Source organism: Rhinatrema bivittatum, chromosome 7, assembly GCF_901001135.1.
Source record: "Rhinatrema bivittatum chromosome 7, aRhiBiv1.1, whole genome shotgun sequence".
In the NCBI taxonomy this organism is placed as follows: Eukaryota; Metazoa; Chordata; class Amphibia; order Gymnophiona; family Rhinatrematidae; genus Rhinatrema; species Rhinatrema bivittatum.
Genome location: NC_042621.1, coordinates 8,792,919 through 8,818,262, shown reverse-complemented (window position 1 = coordinate 8,818,262; position 25,344 = coordinate 8,792,919).

The window sequence follows — 25,344 nt, the reverse complement described above, 5'->3', positions numbered from 1 at the left end:
ATCTTTTGGTTACTTGACAGTTTGATTAGTCTTTTGCCCCTATGCCCAAGTCAGATGATTGATTTGCACATCAGGTCGAGTATGGACCTCCACAATAATTGGGAAATGGTTGCTCTGTATAACCAGTCACTATTATTAGTGCCCTTTGCCCCACTTTCAGGCACAGTTTGTGGTGCTTTGCATCTTTCACAGTGCTCTGAGGTGTCCATTCCACTGTTTGGCTATGTAACACCTAGAGAAGCTGGAACACAGCCTTTTCTTATGAAGAAAGTTTTGCTTGACAGGACCCTTCTCTCGATCTCAACCAAGGTCTGTCTTTCCAACCCAGTCAAGGTTCCCGGGTTGCAGCTTTTACAACCTTGCTGTCAATATGTCACTCAACTATCCGTCAGAGGATTATAGGACTGAGTCCTTCCCCAATCCAATAAGTGCAGTTAGAAATGACAATGAACTTACAATTTGTAGCCCTTTTTGCACTGAAGCCTCTGATAACCACTCAGCATGGCTCAGGAAGCCCAAGATTCTCCAATTTATAATCCTTTCTTGTACAGCAGCTTTTATCTATCTATCCATCTATTTATTTATTTATTTATTTTATTTATTTAAAGAATCTTCTATACCGAAGTTAGTCGAAACATCACCTCTGTTTAGCAACTCAGTCTTGCACTTAAAGTCAGAGAACTCCCAGTACTTGTACTGCAGTTTTCAGGAAGTAACTCAACAAACACACAAAGTCAGAAAACCCTTTGTTTATAATTCTCTCTGCACTGCAGCATTTGTTAGCAACTCAGCTTTGCACAGTTTTATAATCCCTTTCTGCACTGCAGCACTTGTTAGCAAGTCAGCATTGCACATGAAATCATTTTAAAGTCATTCTCTTCCTCTCTCATAACAGGTCACAGGCTCGGCGTTCTCCTCCTTCCTCCCCTGAGTCAGTACATGCGTCTCTCATTTAGCTTTTGTGCTGGGAATCCCTTCTTACCCTGGCTTGAGACTCCATCCCCAGAGCCCTCCTCCTACTGCCTTTCCCGTCAATCGCCCAGGATCCACTCTAACTCAGGTCCTGCTGGGGGTTGTAGTTCTAAGTTGCAGCCATTTTTGTTTTCTTCTCTCTTATAGGGAACATGCACCTCATTGCAAACTGCTTTGCCCTTCTCTTGGTGCCGTGGCCTGTCTATGCCACCGTTCATCTGTCGCCCTCTCATGGTGCTGTAGGGCATTCATGCCACTCATTGCGTGACTTTGCCCCACCTTTGATGCCTTGAGATGCTACTTTCCTGCTGATGTCTGCCTACAAGTTTCATAGAACTTGGATGTAACGCTCCAATGTCAGTGCCAAATAGGATGTATTACCTCCCCCGTGGACACATAAACGACATAATGAAAAAAAATAACAACTTGGGAAATGATACAAACAAAATGATAAAATGGCAAACAAAATGAAATAGTGACCCAAAACTAAAGTTTATTTCTCTGCGACCACTGTGAAATACTCATTTTTACAGTCTCACCTCTGACCTTCAATTAGTGGTGTTTGGTGACAATGGAGAAAAGTTTCAGATAACACAAGAATATAAGAATGTGCCAGCTTTCACTACATACTGAATTATTTTCCCTTTAAAAACTTTCTTTTATTCAGTTTTAAATCAATCATCAGAACAGAAAAGACATCTTGAGCAATAAGAGAGTACAATACACAAGAAAAAAAAAACAGAAAAGAGAAATACATAATTAAAAATCTACATAGGACAACCCCCCCCCCCAAAAAAAAAACCCCATTTCTTTACTCTGCCTAGGATAAGGCCTCACAATTATTTTCACTTTTATAAACTGGATTGTCTTTTAATGAACCTTCAGTGACAATAGATAGCGAGGCCTACAGATATGGCCCTAGCAATTCAGATCTCTATTAAAGACTTGGCTATTCAAGCAAGCCTTTCCCCAAGTCACCTAACAGCCTTTCATGCACATTACACCTGCTGTATCACAGATCTGTAGTTAACCGTGTCCTCCTAATCTGTACATAACTGTATTACATTATATCGTATGTATTTGTTAATCTTTGTTATACTATTTTACCATCTCCTTGTTGCCCTAAGCGATGTTTCTACTCTTGCTTTTAGTTATTTGTACCCCTCCTCTCTCCCTGTTCATTGTAATTTCCATCCTTTAATTTCGCTGTAAACCGATATGATGTCCTTACAAATATCGGTATAAAAGATTCAACAAATAAATAAATAATTACAGGAATCGAGTGACACCTTATAGCCTAACCAATTTATTAAAGCATGAGCTTTTGTGGACAGAGTCTACTTGGTCAGATGTAGACTCTGTCCTTGAAAGCTCCTGCTTTAATAAATTAGTCTATGAGGAATCCACTCGTCTCCTGTCATTTTTGCTACATCAGACTAATACGACTGTGTCCCTCTAAATATTCTTACAGAAGAATATTACAGAAGAAGGCCATAAAGGGCTATATAAAGTTTCTGATGATGACAATGAAAAATCAAGTGACTATTGGTTCTACTAGCAGAGAGAGCAAAGTAATTGTCTTAAAATGGCTAATTATAGTTGATACAGTATACAGGATGCTGAAAAGATACTAATACAAGTGATATTGTTATATTAAGCATTAGTTGGGCGGATGGGCAGACTAGATAGGCCATATGGTGAAAACACAAAAACCTTTAAACGGAAGCTGAAGACCTGGCTCTTCACTAAAGCCTACACTTAATTTCTTCATCATCTTCTCCCATCCTTTCTTCTTTCTCCTTACTTTACAGTTTGCCTACCTTCCCCTTATTTCCCAGTGCTCTCAACCCCCACCCTGTCCCTCTACCCCCCTCCTCATCCAAACTCCTCACAATCTACCTTCCTTCCCCTCTCCCCCTCCATCTGCCATCTTCACTATGTCATCGCTCCTTAATGGATATTGAATTTATTGTTATATTATTTTATTTCTATTTGCATAGCTTGTTATTATCTTTTAATGTTATATTCCCTCCCTATATCCCACTTCTTACCTCCCCTCCTCTCTTGTTCTATTTTTAACATGTTATAACTGTTCGATATAATTCTGTTCGATGTAAAACGCCTACCCAGGCGCCTGTTTGAGTTACACTGTGAACCGATGTGATATCACTTGATGAATGTCGGTATATAAAAATTTTAAATAAATAAATAATAAATAAATATGGTCTTTTTCTGTCATCATGTTTCTGAAATGTACTAATAATTGGACAGGATTAGCACTATAAAGTGAAATATGATCTGTGTATGATTGATAATTCTCAGCCTTGGTTAGTTTAGTAACCTAAAATGTCCTTTTATATTCTCCTTGGCTATAATGCTGCTGTTAAATGTGTTTGCATGTGTATATGTATCTAGATAGAGATAGATACGTACAGTAGATGGATAGAGCCTTGGACACATTAGGCAGAGAACAGTTGATTAGATGCTTTCTCTATGAAACAACTTTTCTTCTCAACAAAACATTTATAAAACTGAATACATTTCCAGGGCTACTAATGCTGTGTTCAGTCTGAACACTTCAGGAGATAGGCTCACGTTTCATGGTGAGGAATATAGTTCTTGCAAAAACTGTAAATTGTTTCAGACTGCTCAGCCTGTCAAAATGCTGCTGTTTCTGCATTTAATGAACAACTCTTATTTGGCTATGAGGGCCTCATGCACATGACAGCCGAATCCAATCTCTTTGCTCGCTGCCTTTTCTGGGGCACTGCGTGCATAAAGCCCTTCTATGTAAGTGAAGGAGTCACCAACATCTCCAGTAAAAGAACATTTTTTTCAAAGTTGTATCTATTAAATATAGCACAAAAACAAGAAAAATATATATAAAATGAAATTTTTTAACCTACCTGCACTAAATGTTGCTCATAGGAGGCAGGCACACCCCCCTCCTGCTTTTTGTACCAATCTGATGTGTATTAATTATTCTGCCCACATAGGCTAAAGTCTGCGGGTATTTGTAGTCAGAATTGTCACAGCGGGTTTTATTTGTGTGAATCTGCATTGAAAAGCTTGGAATCCCTTGTGTCCTACATGCACCTATGTGTGTGTATTTACTCGCATGCTGTCCAAAACTGCTCCCAGGACACCTCCTTATTATGTGCACAAAAAGTACACGTGAAATCATGTTTGTGCGTGCTTTTGTGCTCATGCACCCCTAGTTGATTTTCAAATGGAGACTTATGCGCAGAAACCGGGGTCTTTTTGCCTGTAAATCCTTTTGAAAATGCCCCCCTTATTGTATTTGCACAATATAGTAAAATCAAAACAAATTTAAAGAGCTTACAGAAGCATGAAAAAAGATGCAGAAATTCAGAGTCAAGGTTGTTTCCTTTGCCTGTAGCCCCTACTACACTGTAATGATATGTTGTGGTTCTCTGCCTCAATTGTACCCTGCGGGCCTACCGTGCTTTTGGTTGCATTACAAAGGGGTAGAGTTTCTATCCTTGCATTGACGGAGTATTTGTCTCTGTTATTTTCTATTATTCCCTTCAACCGCCAGCTTAGTAGTGACTAAGCACTGCAGTCTCTAAAACCAGTGGGTGCTCGTACCTGCTCCTGTATCCTGCATGAGATGCAGTGCCAAAGCATAATGGGCTGAAAGAAGAAAAGCCTTTATTCTGAACTTGACTTTTTTTCTCTCTTTTTTTTTTTGTGGATTTTAAAGTTTTGAATCTCATTCTCGCCTCAGCCATTATTTATATTTAATATGCATTAACAATAGGACACCATCAAAAATGTCATGAGACTTGAAGGCTGCTGGAGATTTTGAATATATTTTCCTGAATGTATTCTTTTGTTTCCAACAATAGATTGATTTATCATAAATCAGTCATGCTTTGAGCTCAGTTTAATGGAGTCGTTTATGCAAATTTCTCACAATACGTATTTATAACAAATAGGAAAAGCCATAATACCCTGAGCAAAGGCTGAAGGCTTTTATATATAGCAAAACAGTTTGTTTCATAGGCAAAATGCCTCCCTTTGGTTGAAATTCCCAAGACAATGTCAAGGGAACATTGGCTAGCAATGGACGCGAAAGCATCACTCCAAGCCATGTTTTAGTTGTCATAAGCATATTTGTTTATTGTTTTATGTTATTGTAGCCTGCCTTGAGAAGCAGACTGGAACGGCAGGATATAAATGGATGAATTAAATTAAATTAAGTTAAATTAAATTTTACTAACAAACTCCAAAGGAAATAAGAAGCAGTAAGATTGTAGCTGGAAAACCATGCCCATTATTGAAATGACTGATGGCAACTCTAATGCCTAATGACAAATCTACTCTGATGGCAAATCTATAATTTCTTATAGCACATTCTTTGATCCTGCATTAGGTGTTACCTGAAAAGCTACAGTAATATCATATGCTAATAAAGTAATCCTGCAGAGATGTCATGTTAGTCTGTATTAGTGGGAAGTAGTTATTGCTACAAGTAATGACTTTGGGCTACGTTAGTATATGGACTATTATGTTGACCATGTAGCATTATTATTATAACTATTTTGCATAAGTAATAAGTATCACACAGTTAATCTAACACCCCCAATGGGACATTCACACTGAAGCTCAATATTGAATTTGGCTGAGCTACATCGTAGAAAATGACCAAGAATTATTAGCTCAGGTGGCAATTTACTTTGCAGAGGCTTACAATAAAATGAGTTTTACATCAAGCACATTATAGTACATAATGGTATGTTTCTATGCACAAAATTGTTTTCCAGCTTATGCTTCTTTCCTTAAACAAAAAAATAAATAAAAATCTAATGAAGGATTGCTTTCTGAGAAAAGGGGCAGACAGGGTCACAAAAGAGCAGGAGTATATAAGATATGACTCCCTCGCCCCTGCTGCATTTTGTTTTTGCTATGAGAACCCAGTGAGATCTTAACCACTAAGGGATCAGTTTTCAAAGGGTTTAGGTGCCTAACTTTCAGGCTGATACAGAAAAACGTGCTAGAGAGCTGGCGAGCTCCCAGGCCACTCTCCTGGGTGTGCGATTCAGGAGGGTGGCCTATGCAAATTAGGGCCCACAGTAAAAAGAGGCGCTAGGGACACTAGCGCGTCCCTAGCGCCTCCTTTTTGACAGGAGCGTCGGCTGTCAGCGGGTTTGACAGCTGACGCTCAATTTTGCTGGCGTCTGTTCTGAAACCTGCTGCCAGCCACGGGTTTGGAAAATGGACGCCAGCATAATTGAGCGTCCGTCTTCCGACCAGCGGGCCGCGGGCCAATTTTACTTTTTTTTTACATTTTTTATTTTTGGGGCCTTCGACTTAATATCGCCATGATATTAAGTTAGAGGGTGTACAGAAAAGCAGTTTTTTTCTGCTTTTCTGTGCACTTCCCCAGCGCCGGCAGAAATTAACGCCAGCCTTTGGGCAGGCGTTAATTTTTGAAAGTAAAATGTGCGGCTTGGCTGCACATTTTGCTTTCTGGATCGCACGGGAATAACTAATAGGGCCATCAACAGGCATTTGCATGTTGCGGGCGCTATTAGTTTCGGGGGGGGGGGGGGGGGTTGGCTGCGCATTTTCGACGCGCTATTTACCCCTTACTGAATAAGGGGTAAAGCTAGTGCGTCGAAAACGTGCGGCCAAACCCGGGCTAACAGAGCGCACTGTACTGTATCGGCCCGTTTGAGAGTTAGGCACCTAAACTGGCACTTTTGAAAATTTACTGGGACTCAGACCGCAATTTCTGACCCTATTTCCACTAAGCATTTAAATTTAGGGTCCTAAATAGTGGATGGCTACAAGGACGGACTTAGGGCAGGGAAAAAAAAAGTTAAAATGCTTAGTACTCTATGCTAGCCGGTGGGGGGAGTTAGTCAGGTATGTTTATCCAGCTAACTTAGCAGGATATTCAACCACACAAGTCCAGCTGAGACATACAGGCCACCAATGATTAACTCGAAGGGGTGATGGGTTTTTTTTTTTAGTTGAAACCTGCTTTAATACATCCCTACGTTTATTGGTCATTTTTTACTAACTTTTCCCTCCCGTTTTTTCTTTATCTAAGAGGTTGATATTCAGTTGCTATCTGGCTAACTTGTCCGGGATATTTAGCAGTGCGGCCGTGCCGCTAAATATGCCCAGATAACTTTGAGCTAGCCAAATGCTTATCCATCCAACTTTAGAGCTGCTCAGTGGCAGGTCTAACTTATCCATCTAACTTAGGCCAGGCTTCATCATTCCGTGTGGAATGATGAAGCCTGCGCCAAAGGGAGGGGGTGGGCGGGCGATAGCGGTGCAATTTCACCTGCCGTGGTGCGGCCGTCTGCAAGCTATCACGGGCATAGCGCCACCGTAAAAGGTGGTGCTGTTCCCCGAACTACTGCTGGCGATAATGTTCGAAACATTATCGCCGGCAGCGGTGCTACCGCCGACTCCTCCCTAACTCCGCCCAGACTCCTCCCCTCCCCCTAATTTTAATGTTACCTCCGCGAAAAGGATCCTTTTCATGTGCGATAAGGGACTTTTCACATGCGATAGGGCCTTATCGCGCGTGTTAAGCCCTAACGCACTCGATAAGTGCTTAGAAAATAACCTCTTATCCGGCTAAGTAGCTCCTCCCTGGAATGCCTCCATCCCTCCCACTATTTAGCTGGCTAATTATTTAGTTAGCTGGCTAAGTGGTGGCCACTGAGCGCAGTCTAATATTAAAATAATGTCACTTAGCCAGAAAAGTTCCAACATCCAGCTAAGTGGCACTGAATATCAGGTCCTATGTGTTCACTGTTTAACATTGTGGGAAATTATTCATACTCCATGTGCTTGTTCTTTCTGTGAGATTGTTCTGTCTCAGGTCTTTTGACATGCTTGAATACAGAAATAAAAAGCTCTTCATCTTATGGTCCTTGGCCGTTGTGAACATTTTTCACATTCAAAAGGAAAATGTAAGCTAACTAAATATATATATATGTTTAATGTGTGTCTATCCAGACAAAACAATTTTACATAAAGAACAATAAGCATATGGGCTGGAGTAAGAATAACTCCTATGGTGCTGAACAATGAACAAATGACTCAGATAAAGAAAAGACGGGTAGGAAAAGTTAGTAAAAATGAAAATAAACGTAGAGATATATTAAAGAGCATTTCACTGCTATTTAGCTGGACAGCTTCTGTGACAGAAAGATGGACACCTCAGAATAAAGGGCTGGCCTGATGACTTGGTGGCATTGCAGTGCAGTCCTCGGGCCATGTGCTAATAGCCTCATGGGGAAAAAGAGTCCTCATCCTCACACAACAGTAACACCTAGCGGTCAGATTCAGTGCTCGATTGTAGGGCTCTGGAAGAAGGCCTGGTATGGGGCCCCAGCCATAATGACTGGGCTATGTGAGCTGGGAGGGGATATAAAATAGTGGGTGTGTGTCTGTGGGGGAAATTCCCAGATCGTTGTGAATGAAGCTTCATGGCACCAGGTATCCCAGGCCCAGTTCCAATTGAAGCCCAAAGGAGCAAAAAGAAACTGCCTGCCCCTCCCAAAACATAATGACGGGAAACTAACGACAGCCATTTTTACAATGGAAACTTCTTACGTTTTACACATTACAGTTAATCTGTTTTCCATTATTCCATTATTAAATATTAATTTCATTGGATGGTTGTGCCGTGTAGGCATCATCGATAAGTGGTGGTGAGCAGAGGAGATTTTTCTTTTTTTAAACCGTTGAAAGCCGTTAGCATAGGGGAATCCAACCGTCAGTGGAATACTCCAAAGCCCTACGGACATACAGTATTACAGCCCAGGATTCACTGTGTACATTAAGCTGCGAAGATCGATTTACAATGGGTCTGTCTAGGAATGCAAGGCAATGAGAGCATCCAGGGCATGATACTATGAAATGAGTTCATTAGCAACATCCTTCCGTGGCACCAGTTTCCAGAACGATATACACGAACCTCCCCCCCCCCCCCCCCCACACACACACATAAATCAATATAAGAGCAAAACAAATCAATATTGCAAAGAAATAACCAACGGAAGCAAATCCCAGAAGCAATCTCCATGGTCTTTCCCATAGAAACAAAGGTAAGCAGGGAAGAGATGGAAAACATTACACTGGATTATCACTTGGGAGAAGTTTCTCTTCCTCAGAAGAAAAGAAAAAGCCAAATAACTTCTTTCAGAAATCATGATTTGGCGTGCAGGGCTCAGAGAAAGATTCTAGGTTTATACCCAGCACTCATAAGCAAAGCAGGCACTGAAGTTAAACCTCTTTTTAGGGTCTGCTGCTTTCTTCTATGATCATGCTCTTTTCTTTCTTTCTTATTGCCTCTATCCCTGGGTACTGCAGGGTAGCAGATGTAAAGCAGTTTTCAAAAAAGAGCTACTGGGGTGACTCAAGAACTACAGACCAGTGACCTTAACAACGGTGCCAGCTAAAATGGTGGCATTTATTACAAGGTAACTGGGACCAGTGTTTATTTATTAATGATTTGGAAAAGGGAGCAGTGTGTGAAGTGATCAGATTTCAGGATGACACAAAAAAATATTCAAAGCAGACTGAGCAACTGCAGAAGGACCTTGTGAGGGTAGGAAATTTGGTGCCACGGTTTTGCCTGCTGTGCAGTCTTCCCATGCCAAGGTTCAGCTTGCTGTGTAGTCTTCCCTCCACCAGGAGTTCTCAGTGAGCCTTGCTCACTGATTTGACAGTTATCTCCTCACCAATCCTACTACACCCGAGCCTTTGCCCTACTTAACTCAGACTGCTCAATGCCTCAGGGCCTCTTCATTGAGTCACCTCAGCTCTCTGACCTGGCCACTCTTTCCTGGTTAACCTGTCTTGCCTTGCAGCCTACCCAGGCATCCTACCTTGCCTGTGGTCTATCTGCGCCTTCTGTCTTGCCTTGTGGTCTCTCATGGCCTTTCACCTTGCCCTCTGTCCTCTCTTAACCTCTTGCTTTGCTCTGGGCCCTCTTTGGCTTTTCTGTCTTCTAGTAGGCCCGTAGGCTGTAAGGTAATTTCCTTGTGTCCTGTTGGGCTTTCTTGTTCCTTGTCCAGCCCCGTCCTTGTCTGGTCCTTAACCCAGTCCAGTTCAGTCCCTTGTCTGTTTCCCAGGCCTTGCCCTTATACTTTGCCTCAGATCAGTCCTAGCTTGTGCTCTATATCCATCCTTCAGCTAGTACCTGAATCCAGCATCCAGCCTGTGCCTACCATCAGCTTCCAGCCTGCCTTGCCTTGAACAGCCAGCCCTGCCTCATCCAGCCTGTGCCTGACCTCAGTTCCCAGCCTGTACCCAGCTTCTAGACTATGCCCTGATGTTATACAGAAGACAAGTCCTACCACCCCCATAACCCAAAGGCTCAACCTGAGGGAAAAGGGAATTGGATAGGCAGACTAGCTCCAGTCCTGCCCTGCAGCCCTGTACTGCCTCTGTGGGGTGCTCCCTGACTCCAGCCTGCCAGTCCATGATATCTGGAATCTAAATGGCAGATTAAATTTTAATGTGGGCAAATGCAAACTGATGCACATAGGGAAAAATATTCCGAACCATAGGTATATAATACTGGGCTCCATATCAGAAGTTACCCCAAGGGAAAGGATCTTGGAGTCATTGTTGACAATATGTTGAAATCGTCAGCTCAGTGTGCAAAAGCAATCAAATAAGCAAATAGAATATAGGAATTATTCAGAAAGGAAAAGAAACTAAAACAGTGATGTTGTAATGTCTCTGTATAGATCTATGGTGCAATCACACCTTGAGCACTGTGTGTAGTTTTGGTTTGCCCAATCTCAAAAAAGATATAATGGAACTGGAAAAGGTACAGAGAAGGGGAAGCCAAAATGATAAAGGGGATGGAACATCTCCCTTTATGAAGAAAGGCTTGTCGAGATGAATGAGAGGAAATACAATAGGTATTTATAAAATCATGATTGGGGCGAAGAGGTAAATAATAAACAGTTATTTCAAATAGCATTGGGACTAGAGAACACGCCATGGGACTAGCAGGTCGCAAATTTAAAACACATTAAAGAGTTTTTCTTCACTCAATGCACAATTAGGCTATGGAATTTGTTGATGGATGATGTGGTTAAGGTGTCTAGCATAGCTGAGTTTAAAAAGGGTTTGGCCAAGTTCCTGGAGGAAAAGTCCAGAAACAATTATTAGTCAGGTGGACTCAGGGAAACCCACAGCTTATTCCTGGGGGTATACTGGATCCACTTTTTGGGATCGGCCGCATACTTCCTCACTGTCAGAGACAGGATGCTGGGCTTGTTGGACCTTTGGTACATCTTCGGTTCTTTATTTATTTATTTATTTATTTATTTATTTATTTATTTATTGTGCTTCCTATTTTTAGAACAGGGTGCCCCCCTTTTATGGCAATTATTCCTTCTGTTACTGTAGTTCGCATTCAAAGAAAATTAAAGATTCACTTTTGATAATTTCTATTGTACTTTTTAAAATTAAATGTATTGAATGCTGAATACTTATGAGAGAGATATGAATGAACAGTAGCTGAATGGAGGGCTGGATGGTTGGCGCTACTGCTCACAAGTTTCAAACTTTTGACTAAGCAAGCTGATTTAAGGCTAATCAGAATGAAAATGAACAGCTTGCACTATTTATTCAAGGGTTTGTCTGACCACACGAGGCATAACTTTTAAAATCTAACCTGCGATATTCAAAAAATGGCCGGTTAGGTTTCAAGTTCTCTGTGAGAGGGAAGAAGGAAGGGTCAGAACCAGCCCTGGTAACGTCTGTCTGCCTCTTAACAGCCCAAGCCGTGCCTTCCAGATGGAAATCTGCACCTCTTCGGAGCCTGAGAGAGATGCCGTCTTTCCAGTTAGCTGACTGGGAATAAGTTGCTAATGCATTTGAATCTATTAAAGCTTGTTTTTCACACTCTTCTTAATAAATTTTGAGGTGAATTACATATAAAAAAAAAAATGCATTAAAAAAATGCCACTAAATACATAGGGGCACATCTTTAAAGGTACGCGCGGGTGCAGATTTGTTCGCGCGCGCATTTTATAAAATCCAGGGTCGGCGCGCAGGGGAGTGCACAATTGTGCAACCTGCATGCGCAGAGGCGAGCAGCCTGCCTCCGTTCCCTCCGAGGCCGCTCCAAAATCGGAGCGGCCTCGGAGGGAACTTTCCTTCCGCCACCACCCAGCCCTACCTAAATCCCCCTCCTAACCTTTATCGAAGAAGTTACGCCTGCCGGCTCTCCATCCCCTGGCACGGTGGCTGTGCCAGAGGCCTCGGCCCCACCCCCGGAATGCCCCCTTTTGCAAGCCCTGGGACTTGCGCGCTCCACCGAGCAAATGCAAGATAGGCTCGGCGCGCGCAGGGGCAGGTTTTCGGGGGTTACGCGCATATCCCTTTGAAAATCTGCCCCATATTTTACAAATTCATTACAAATCAGACAAAAGAGTAGTCAAATTGTAGCCAAGTTGATGGTACATTGGTAGGATGTCTTACAAGACAATGAATTTTTGATTGTAAAATTATTGCTTGAATGTCTTTATAAGCAATATATCAATACAAGGTACATAATCATAAACATTTATTTACAATTCTTTCTTGCCTAATCAACCGTGCATTCTAGGTGAATTACAACAATATAAAATATAATACAATCAATAATATATTTATAAAACACATTACACACAATATATTAAAAAAATAAAAGTATGAAATGGTACTAATAATCCAACCCCAACACACCAGCTGCACCATCTATACTTTATTACGAAAGACCTCAATAAAAAGAGAGCCCTTGACATTTTCTCTGAATTGTAGTTAATTCTCTCCAGGGGCAACCGGTTCCATAAAATTGTTCCAAAACAACGAACTGTTCAGTCCCTTGTCGTCTTTAATCGCGCCTGTTTTATAGAAGTAATCGATAACAAAGTTCCTGGGATGATTAATGAGAACACCCCAGATAGTAATGGGGCAACTCCTACACCAAATTTGAAACTCCACGGGCAAACCAGTTCTGGTTTGGGATATACGATGCCCACAAATGTTGTTTTTTATTTCAATTAGTAATTTGTTTATTCTTTAGGGTGCAGAGATACGCAGTCTCCCAGGATATGAAGGGGCTGAAATGTATCGGGAAAAACAAAGAATATATTTAATCACTGTTGGGTCAATTTTTAAAAAATCCCTGAGCAGCAAAATCAACTGGCTAATTTTGAGCTGGTTATTTTTAGGGGAATTTTCAGTCAAACCTAATTGGTTACATTTTCACTTGAAAATTACCCTAAATCTAGACAGCCAAAATTTGGCCAATTAGATGTAGGACTGCTGTTGATTGAATGGCTAAGTCATAAGTCCGCTCTGAAAATGTCTCTGGAAGTTCCCCTTTTTGACTTGCTAAATTTAGCTACCTCTTGAATGAACTTTAGATATGTAAATTGAGCCACTCAGTGGGGACAGAGGGTGGGGAGAGAAGGGGAATGTTTAAAAACAGAGTTTTAATTGCCATTAAACCTTTGAAAACGGATCCATGTCTGACTACAGGGCAATAACCAGACAATTCCTCTATTTCAACTTTTAAACATGGAAGATGTCGAGAAGTACTTAGGTCCAGGTTTAAGGATCTCTAGAAATCTAAAGAAACGAAATCCTCCAATAACAAAAGTGTGAGCACTTTACATGTGCAATTAATTTTGCATTACTGTCAAATTGTAGGCTTGCACAAAACTTGTATATTTTCTAATACTTGTCAAAGAAAAAAAAACTGGGCACAACAAATTCCTGGAAGTGTTGAAAATCATTTTTTGCACAACTTTGAAATAACTCCTTTCATCCCAGGCATAAGCGCGACATGAGGCAAAAACTTTAGCAAAAAGCAATTGTGCTTGCTAAGAGATGTGCAGAGAGCGCTGCAGGAGCCTGGTTAGCCCTTTTGTCCGGAATGTTGTGAAAAGAAGGAAGGAAATCTCAGCATAGAGAACTGGGAAGATTTCACCTGAGGGAGATGTGACTGAAGATCTGTGGCGAATGATCCTGGTAGCATATCGATAGCACTGTCTTTAATGGCACAATTTCAAGCAGTCCTCCAATTTCTTTTGCTCAGATGATCACAGAGGCTTTAATTTCAAATTCTGTACCTGCTCCTCACTGTCGAGTGACTCCTTCACAGTCATCCATGCATGTGATGGACATCTGAAGAAGTCTGGCTCCTAGGTATCTTAGAGTTTCCAGACAAGCCCTTCGGTTAGCTGGGCAGACTGGATTGGTCAATTGCTCTTTTTCTGCCATCATCTACTATCTTACTGTGTTAGACAAGGTTTATGTGCTTTGTGAGTTGCTTGAATATGGCCAGATAATAAACAATAAAAACAAAGGAACAATTTTTCTTGTTTAGTTTCACTATCATTTCAATAACTGCAAGCTAGCTACCAGTTCATGCAGGATACATTCAGCTATTGATTGCAGAGCTTATAATTTACCTCCGTTGGCATGGTATCTACTTGCATCAACAACTCACACATTCCAAGCGCTAATAGATCATGATGCTACTCAGATATAATTTATTGTGTGCACTACGAGACCGTGAACATAGCTAAGAGAACATACTATGAATAACAGAAACGTAAAAGAGGAGAACACATCAGATGCATTGCCATGTTCACACATTCCTCAGCATGTCTGGCCAGCTTTATGAGAGCACTGCATTGCTTTCTAATAAATCTAGCTTCATATTTGTTGACTTTGTGTAGCTTTGAATCTCCTTTCAAATCAAAACTGGGCTGGAAGAAAATATTCCTGCATTTCAACATTATAATTACTTCTCTTTGCTTTTTCCTATTTAAAATTTATTTTTTTTTGTCAAGGTGGTTTATTAATTTATTTGCTGTTGCACCTTTTCTTAGGAAAGGCACAAGGTGGCTTCCAAAGAAAGATGTGAATTGTAGTACATTTGTTGGGAGGTTTGGGGGGAGGGGACCCGACATAAAACTGTGAATTCAACAATGCAAAACTGTACAGGTAGCAATGCCTAGAAGAGGACCGGAAGGCTCATCTGCATACTGTTCCCAGAGGTCACCGCAAGCGATCCAGGGATTGAATTCCACAGCCCCAGCTTCCAGAGGCCCCACACCCTTTCCAGTAGAAGAAGACTGGAAGGCTCATCTGCATACTGCTCCCAGCATCCCCCAGGAGAGGAGTCCAGAGGTCACCGCAAGCAATCCAGGGATTTAATTCCACAACCCCAGCTTCCAGAGGCCCTGCACCATTTGCAGTAGAAGAGGACTGGAAAGCTCATCTGCATACTGCTCCCAGCATCCCCCGGGAGAGGAGTCCAGAGGTCACAGTAAGCAATCCAGGGACTGAATTCCACAGTCCCAGCTTCCAGAGGCCCTGCACCATTTGCAGTAGAAGAGGACTGGAAAGCTCATCTGCATACTGCTCCCAGCATCCCCTGGTAGAGGAGTCCAGAGGTTACTGCAAGTGATCTAGGGATTGAATTCCACAGCCCCAGCTTCCAGAAGCCCTGCACCCTTTGCAGTAAAAAAGGACCGGAAGTACGCACATAATGACGCACAAATCTCAGCCCCTTCAATTAACTGAATGAAGATCAATTTAATGCTAGTTAAAGAGGATTGGTAAGTATTAGAGATGAGGTTCATTTTTTACTACCAGGTCATTTTTTGAGTCGGATGCTTTGGGGTAAAGTTCAGTTTTCCTCGGTTAGTTTTGGGGTAAAGTTCGGGTTTCCTCGGTTAGTTTTTTGGGAAAACAAAACCGGCCCAAAAAACACGGGAAAATGTGGGAAAACGAAGCTAAAAAAAAACCCACCCGAAGCATGAAAACTTACTACAAAACATTAAATACAACCCCCCCCCCCACCATCCCGATCCCTCCCCAAGACTTACCAACATCCCTGGTGGTCCAGTGGGGTCCCGCAAGCGATTTGTCCCGCGTGCCTGCCTAGCTCAAAATGGTGCAGATAGCCTCTGACCTACTATGTCACAGAGGCTACCGGTGCCATTGGTCAGCCCCTGTCACATGGCCATCGGCACCATATTGTGCTCCTACCATGTGACAGGGGCTGACCAATGGTGCCAGTAGCCCCTGTGACATAGTATGGGCAAAGGCTATCGGCGCCATTTTGATTACTAACAGCCATCGACAAGATCGCCGCTGGACCCCCAGGGACTTTTGGCACATCTAAGTTTGGTGAAAGGTGAAATAGAGGGATATATTCTTTAGAGTTTGTGTGTCTGAGGTAATAAGCAAGCCAGAGAGAGTTAATTCTAGTGTCTGTCTTTCTCACCCACTCAACCCTTGATTTTTAGGCAAGAGACACTTTCTCATTAAAAATCAATCAGGGTCTTATCTAAATCATACTATTGTACCAGCCCTTATTGAAAGTTTAATCATCCCTTTGTAGGACACTAGCTGATTAATTAGTAAATTCACCTGTAAATTTAAAGTACTCTTAATTCCCTTAGTATCCTAAACTTAACTAGGAACTCAATAAAACTAAGATGAAGGCAGCAGTCCAGCAGCAAGAGGGGGGCTTTCCAGTCTTTTGCATTGAGTGTGACATGTATGATTTTTTACCCGCCGGTGAGCGATTGTATGTGTGCACTCGGTGCAAAGAGCTCCTGGCTCTCAGGGAATGAGTCCGATCTCTGGAGGCTAGAGTAGAAGACTTGGAGGAGCTGAGGCAGACAGAGAGGTACATTGATGAGACCTTCAGGGACATAGTAGCCAAGTCCTAAATCCAATCTGGTAGCCCCAGTGCTGCCTTGGATCAGAAAAGTCTCCCAGTAAGAGAACATCAACCTGGTGTAGCAGGAAGTCATCCTGTAGGGATGTGCATTTGTTTAATTTGTTTAATTCGTTTCATACGTTTCCCATTACATGTCAATTAGATGTGCATTCGTTTCATACGTTTCATATTTCATGCTTGTATAAGAAACACATGAAACGGATGAAACGAATGCACATCCCTATCACCCTGTAGCAAGGTCCTGCTCTCCAGGTGATGTATTATCCTCTCGCACTGAGGACAAGTCTCCCAGGGCTACTGCCCAGGAGGGAAGGGTTAGACCGGTCATCATAGTTGGTGAATTAATTATTAGAAATGTAGATAGCAGGTGTCTGGTGGAAGTGAGGACCGCCTGGTAACTTGCCTGCCTGATGCGAAGGTGGCAGACCTCACGCATCACGTAGATAGGATTATAGACAGTGCTGGGGAGGAGCCGGCTGTCGTGGGACATGTGGGCACCAACGACATAGGAAAATGTGGGAGAGGGGGTCTGGAAGCCAAATTTAGGATTTTAGCTAGAAAGCTGAAATCCAGAACCTCCAGGGTGGTATTCTCTGAAAAGCTTCCTGTTCCATGTGCAGGTCCCCAGAGGCAGGCAGTTCCAGAATTTCAATGCGTGGATGAGACGATGGTGCAGGGGAAGACGGATTCAGTTTTGTAAGGACCTGGGAAACTTTTGGGGAAGGGGAAGACTTTTCCGAAAGGATGGGCTGCACCTTAACCAGAGTGGAACCAAGCTGCTGGCCCTAACTTTCAAAAAGGAGATAGAGCAGCTTTTAAAATAAAACAAGGGAGAAAGCCGACAGTCACTCAGCTGTGCATGGTTCAGAGAAATGTATCCTTGAAGGATACTAATGAAACAGGAGAGTTGGAACCTCTCTGTTGGGATGCCCTAATAAAAGCAAACGTAGTCTAAGTGCCTATATGTAAAAAATCACCGAAGCTAATGATTTCCAAATTATCCCTAACAACTGAAAAGCAGGTTGTTAATACAAACAAAAAACACACTTTGAAATGTCTGTATGCCAATACCAGAAGTCTAAGAAGTAAGATGGGAGAGTTAGAGTATATAGCAGGACTACCAGCCTCGACAATACGCCCTTTACAAATATTACAAAACGCTGCAGCTAGGATATTAACAGGAAAAGATTGATCACATAACACCCATATTACAAAAACTTCACTGGTTACCGATACAGAATACTTTTATATTGTATATGATATTTTATCTTACACAAAATTATCTATGGAGAACAAACGGATTGGTTAAATAGAGCAATTAGACTACATAAACCCCAGAGAAACCTGAGATCAGCTAATAAAGGGTTTCTAACAATACCATCAGTAAATTCAGCCCATCTTATTCAGGTAAGAGAGAGAAGTATCTCTCTGGCTGGCCCAAAATTCTGGAATAAGATGCCTACTGAATTAAGGATCCAAGCAGAGAGAAAATCATTTTAAAAGAATTTGAAAACCTGGCTTTTTGGAATTGCATTTGGAGGGACTGACTGAGAGTTATTTTTAATACCATTTAAAATATTTATTTACATAGCGTGAGACAGTCAATTTCAAGCAACTGAGAGTGAGAGATTTATAGCACTTACATATTAAGTAGTTTAGTGTATTTTAAACTGTTTAGTTGTGATTGTATTTTATTTGTTTATTGTATCTTATTTGTTTAATATACCATATTTTAGGAACAACTGCTCATTATTTTACTTATTGTTACTTTTGTTCTACTTGTATTTTATGTATGGAAACCGTTGTGATGGTCAATCTCAACAACTGTATATAAGAGCTTAATAAATAAATAAAATTATGAGATTGACATAATTGGCATCACAGAGATTTGGAGGAAGGAGGATAACCAATGGGACAGTAGGGATGTGCATTCGTTTCCAACGTATTGGTAATTGCAACGTATAGGGCCATATTCATTGTATTTGTGAGGAAGCGAAACGTATCTTGATTCCCCATGAATAAAACGAATCTTCACTGAATTATTCGGCCGTCTAAAGGAGCGAATTTAAACAAACCCCCCACCCTCCTAACCCCCCCAAGACTTACCAAAACTCTCTGGTGGTCCAGTGGGGACTCACGCCGTCAGCTGCCAGTATTCAAAATGGCGCCGATAGCCTTTGACCTTACTATGTCACAGGGGCCGACCAATGGCACCGGTAGCCCCTGTGACATAGTGAAGGTAAAGGTTATCGGCACCATTTTGAATACCGGCAGCCGACGGCCCGAGTGCAGGAGGTGGTTCAGGGACTTTTGGCAAATCTTGTGGAGGTCAGGAGGGTGAGGGATTGTAGTTAATTCAATTTTAGCCGGGAAACGAATAAGAATGAACGCATGAACGTATCGGGGCCCCCCCTTGCCAAATGCAAAGTATCTGCCCCCCCCCCGACGAATACGAATTACGAATGCAACATATGCCGTCCCTCTGCACATCCCTATGGGACAGTGCTATATCAGGGTACAAATTATATTGCAATGATAGGGAGGATCAACTTGTGGGGGTGTGGCACTTTGGGAGGGTATAGAGTCCAATAGGATAAAGACCATACAAGAGACTAAATGCTCAGTAGAATCTATATGGGTAGAAATCCCATGTGTGTTGGGTAAGGTATAGTGACAGGAGTATACTAGCATCCACCTGGACAAAATGGTCAGACAGATGATGAAATGCTAAGAGAAATCAGGGAAGTCAACCAATTTGGCAGTGCAATAATAATGGGAGATTTCAATTACCCCAATATTGACTGGGTAAATGTAACATCAGGACTTGCTAGAGACATAAAGTTCCTTGATGTAATAAATGACTGCTTCATGGAGCAATTGGTTCAGGAACCAACAAGAGAGGGAGCTATTTTAGATTTAATTCTTAGTGGAACACAGGATTTAGTGAGAGAGGTAACGGTGGTGGGGCCATTTGGCAACAGTGATCATAACATGATTAAATTTAAACTAATAACTGCAAGGGGGACAATAAGTAAATCTGCAGCTCTAACACTAAACTTTCAAAAGGGAAATTTTGATAAAATGAGGAAAATAGAAAAAAACTGAAAGGTGCAATGGCAAATGTTAAAAGTGTTCAACAGGCTTGGACATTGTTTAAAAATACAATCCTAGAGGCGCAGTCCATATGTATTCCACACATTAAGAAAGGTGGAAAGAAGGCAAAACGATTACTGTCATGGTTAAAAGGTGAGGTGAAAGAGGCTATTTTAGCCAAACAAAATCCTTCAAAAATTGGAAGAAGGATCCATTCGAAGAAAATAGGATAAAACATAAGCATTGTCAAGTTAAGTGTAAAACATTGATAAAACAGGTGAAGAGAGAATTTGAAATGAAGTTGGCCATAGAGGCAAAAACTCATAAAAAAAATTTAAAAAATATATCCGAAGCAAGAAACCTGTGAGAGTCGGTTGGACCGTTAGATGATAGAGGGGTTAAAGGGGCTCTTAGGGAAGATAAGGCCATTGCAGAAAGACTAAATGAATTCTTTGCTTCCGTGTTTACTAATGAAGAGGTTGGGGAGATACCAGTTCCGGAGATGGTTTTCAGGGGTGATGAGTCAGACAAACTGAACCAAATCACTGTAAACCTCGAAGATGTAGGACAGATTGAAAAACTAAAGAGTATCAAATCAACTGGACCAGATGGTATGCTTGCTAGGGTACTGAAGGAACTAAAAAATGAAATTTCTGATCTATTAGTTAAAATTTGTAACCTATCATTAAAATCATCCATTGTACCTGAAGACTGGAGGGTGGCCAATGTAACCCCAATATTTAAAAAGGGCTCCAGGGGCGATCCGGGTAACTATAGACCAGTAAGCCTGACTTCAGTGCTGGGAAAAATCGTGGAAACTTTTCTGAAGATCAAAATCGTAGAGCATATAGAAAGACATGGTTTAATGGAACTCAGTCAACATGGATTTACCCAAGGGAAGTCTTGCCCAACAAATCTGCTTCATTTTTTTGAAGGGGTTAATAAACATGTGGAAAAAGATGAACCGGTAGATGTAGTGTATTTATTTGGATTTTCAGAAGGCGTTTGACAAAGTCCCTCATGAGAGGCTTCTAAGAAAACTAGAAAGTAATGGGATAGGAGGTGAAGTCCTTTCGTGGATTACAAACTGGTTAAAAGACAGGAAACAGAGTAGGACTAAATGGTCAATGTTCTCAGTGGAAAAGGATACACAGTGGAGTGCCTCAGGGATCTGTACTTGGACCGGTGCTTTTCAGTATGTGTGTGTGTATGTATGTATATATATATATATATATATATATATATATATATTTAAATGATCTGAAAAGGAATACAATGAGTGAGATTATCAAATTTGCAGATGATACAAAATTTTTCCGAGTAGTTAAATCACAAGCGGATTGTGATAGATTACAGGAAGACCTTGCAAGACTGAAAGATTGGGCATCCAAATGGCAGATGAAATTTAATGTGGACAAGTGCAAGGTGTTGCATATAGGGAAAAATAACCCTTGCTGTAGTTATACGATGTTAGGTTTCATATTAGGAGCTACTACCCAGGAAAATGGTCTAGGCATCATAGTGGATAATACTTTAAAATCATCGGCTCAGTGTGCTGCAGCAGTCAAAAAAGCAAACAGAATGTTAGGAATAAAACGGAAAATGTCATAATGTCTCTATATTGCTCCTAGGGGAGACCGCACCTTGAATACTGTGTACAATTCTGGTCGCCGCATCTCAAAAAAGATATAGTTGCGATGGAGAAGGTACAGAGAAGAACAACCAAAATGATAAAGGGGATAGAACTGTTATGAAGCATGCCCTCAGGCTCGGTTAGGAGCGCAGAGGCGCGGTCCCATCTAAGGTAGGATGTGAGCCCTTGGGCCACAGCACGGCTCACGGAGGAACCCCAAGACACACCGCGGGAGATGAGCTGGTATGAGCATGGGTGGAGCAGGAGCGCAGACATGGCGAGATTATCCGAACAGGAACTAGGCAGGCTCAGCCCTCCACTGGACCTACACGCACCAATGAGATCCAGCAATGCAATGCTGATTTCGAGAGTAACCCTCCGGCCACTCGATAGCCCTTCCAGACCCGTCGCTAGGGAACGTTGAGTGTTTGAGGCAAGACAGAGGCTGAGGGCAGGAACAAGAAGACTTGGATGAAGATTCAGGATATTCAGAGGATTCAAATGTAGACTTGGACTCGGACGAAAACTTGGATTGTCAGGAGACTCAGACAAGGATTCAAGAAATTCAGAAGACTCGACAAGGATCCAAGTTGCTTGGAAGTTTTAGGCAAGGATTCAAGAGGCAGGTGAAAGTATTGGGTGAGAACTGCATCGCAGTGCGCCCTACACAGCCGCCCATGGCTCGTCGCGGACCATGCTGAACACGAAGTAGACTCCAGGCGAAGGTGTGGAACTTGAGATTGGAACATGGCGAAGATTCAGTAGAGGCCTGCACTAGGGCATACCCTACACAGCTGCCTGTGGCTGGTCGCGGAACACGCTGGAGCGGAGCAGATTCTGGAAGAGTCTTAGGCATGGACGGGTGCAGACACAAGGGAACGCCGTAGACTGGGAACAAGATACTCAGGAACAAGGCTTTAAAAACAGAAGTCTCCCAGAGGCTTGTGCTGCAGATGAGAAGAAGGCCTTGTACCACGAGGTGCCCTACACAGCCTCTCTGGGGCTGGTCACGGGCTATTACATGGCACGCCAGGAAAGGTGGACAGACGAGGGACTTGGGAACTGGACGAAGAGCTGAAGATGAGATGGATGAAGTCAAGGCAGGAACATTGGACATCAGGAACATGGAACATGGCATCTCAGGACTTGAAACATCAGGACATCTGGACACGGAACATCTGGAACATCAGGAACAGAAGACAGCCAACGAGGGAGCTATGACAAGGGATGAGACCAGGAACATCAAGGAGACTAGGTTCAGGAACACGAAGAACATGGAACGAAGATCCATCAAGGCACAGGCGACCACGAAAGACCTGGAACGGAAGGAAGATCAGACACTATACAAACCCGATCCGAAGGCCCTGAGGAATGGCAGCAAGACCCTTTTATAGGGCTGAAGTGGAACAGGCTGATGATATCATCTGAGGGCCATGGGGCTTTTCCCGCTGCTGCCCCTTTAAAAGTTGAAGTGAGGCGCGTGCCCATGCCTAAGGAGAAGCAGGAAGAAGTAGAAGTGCATCGGCAGCGTCCCGCCAAGTGGGAGGCCCGAGAAGGAGCGGCTCCCTGCCGCGAAGTGGGAGAAGAGGCAGGCACCAGCAGGGACAGCTTCCCTGCCATTCAAGGACCCCGGCAGTGGCTCCAGCCGCGAAGAAGCATATCGGGTGGCTCAATCCTGCCGCATAGCGCGGGAGACAGCCACGGCCTCCGGGCCGTGGAGTACGAAATCAGCGGCGGCCTGCCGCGAAGAGCTAGAAGAGAGTTAGGGAGACTGCCCGCACCTGTCGCGGGCAGGTTCACAACAGGAACAGCTCCCCTATGAGGAAAGGCTGAAGAGGTTAGAGCTGTTCAGCTTGGAGAAGAGAAGGCTGAGGGGGAATATGATAGAGGTCTTTAAGATCCTGAGACGTCTTGAACGAGTAGATGTGAATCGGTTATTTACACTTTTGGATAATATAAGGATTAGGGGGCATTCCATGAAGTTAGCAAGTAGCACATTTAAGACTAATCGGAAAAACTTCTTTTTCATTCAACACACAATTAAGCTCTGGAATTTGTTGCCAGAGGATGTGGTTAGTGCAGTTAGTGTAACTGGGTTCAAAAAAGGTTTGGATAAGTTCTTGGAGAAGTCCATTAACAGCTATTAATCAAGTTTACTTAGGGATTATCCACTGCTATTAATTCCATTAGTAGCATGGGATCTTCTTGGTGTTTGGGTGATTGCCAGGTTCTTGTGGCCTGGTTTGGCCTCTGTTGGAAACAGGATGCTGGACTTGGTCTGACCCAGCATGGTAATTTCTTATTTTCTTATAATGATTTCAGAGAATTGGGAGGAGACATAGCATTCTTTGCCATTGACTTTGTATCTCTGATATGAACATTATACAGTATATAGCCTGTCTTTATATAGTAGCTAACTATTCTTTGGACACTCCTGGTTCACTCTTCTGTAAATTATGTGTACCACCAGACTGAATGCCACCCATGGGAGTCTATTTAATGAAGCATGTTTAAAACCATAGTTTGAAATGAATGCATTTTAGTTAACTTGGAATTCACAAACCTGCAGTAACTGAGTAACGCAGTTCAGTGAATACTGTGGTACTGTTCCCATGGACTTTATCACTGGCAATAAAGTCCATTCAGTGTGTGGTTCTTCCCTGCCCCAAGTAAAGGCCTAAAGCCTCAAAATTTAAACTTGCCACCTATGGCACACCCAAAATCCTCTTTGCAGCCTCCCCATAAGATTAACAATGTTGCCTCTGGCCCCACCCAAGCCCCTTCTCCCCCAGACCTCTCCCTTAACATGAGGAGCTCCTGGGTCAAAGAGAGGAAGGAGCAATCCTCAGTCTCTCTTGCCCTGCCAATGCCATCTTCCAAAATGGTGGCCTCAAGGCAAAGGGGAGCCAGTACTATTTTGGATGTTGGCACTGAGGGGTGATTGCTGCTGTTCCTTTTCTCTCTGGGGGCTCCTAATGGTAAGAGGGATCAGGAGTGGAGGATTTGCGGAGGAATTTAGAATTTTTGAGTAGGAATGGAGTAGTAGCCTGGTTAGAGCAGCGGTTGAGAACCATGGAAATCCAGGAGTCAAATCCCACTCCTTGTGACCCTGGGCAAGTCACTTCATCCTCCATTACCTCAGGCACAAACTTATTGGGAGATGCAGCAGGCTGCAGTAGTGCTCTAACATGCATTAAAGAGCGTATATTGCCTAACAGAGCACTATTGTGGCGATATACGCAATATTTTGCATGGGTCTGCCCAGATTCCCTCCCCTATTACAATGACCTGCTGTGCATGCAATTTTCCTGTATGAATAATGCAAATGCGTGCAAAGAAGGTCATTACACACAACAGGCGAAATCCTCCCTGAGGAAACGTGCTCTATCCACAGCGGGCCCTTCTCTCTGGAACTCGCTCCCTCCGGACCTTCGCCTTGAACCGTGCCACGCTACATTTAAAAAGAAACTTAAGACTTGGTTGTTCAAACAAGCTTTCCCATAGAACTAATGAGCAAGAAAAAAGGCATTTCATATCCTCCGTATCTTCCCCAGCTTATATCTCTCTGAAGAAATTAACACGAAACTGTACTTAAGCATATGCAACACTATATTTTATCCTGTTACCAGATTCTATCAAGTTCAATGTTATTTACTTACTTATGTACTTATTAACCTGCCTTTTAGTTATTAACTGGTTAACCATATTATATACCTTTTCTCAAATTAACTATTTTATGTTTATTTATGTTTATTTATGTTTTATTATGTTTTCTCAAATTAACTATGTTCAATGTAAACCGCTAAATGTTCAATGTAAACCGCTAAATGAAGCGATAGTTACGGTTCCTTAGCGATAGTTTTGGTTCCTTGTAAACCGGGGTGAT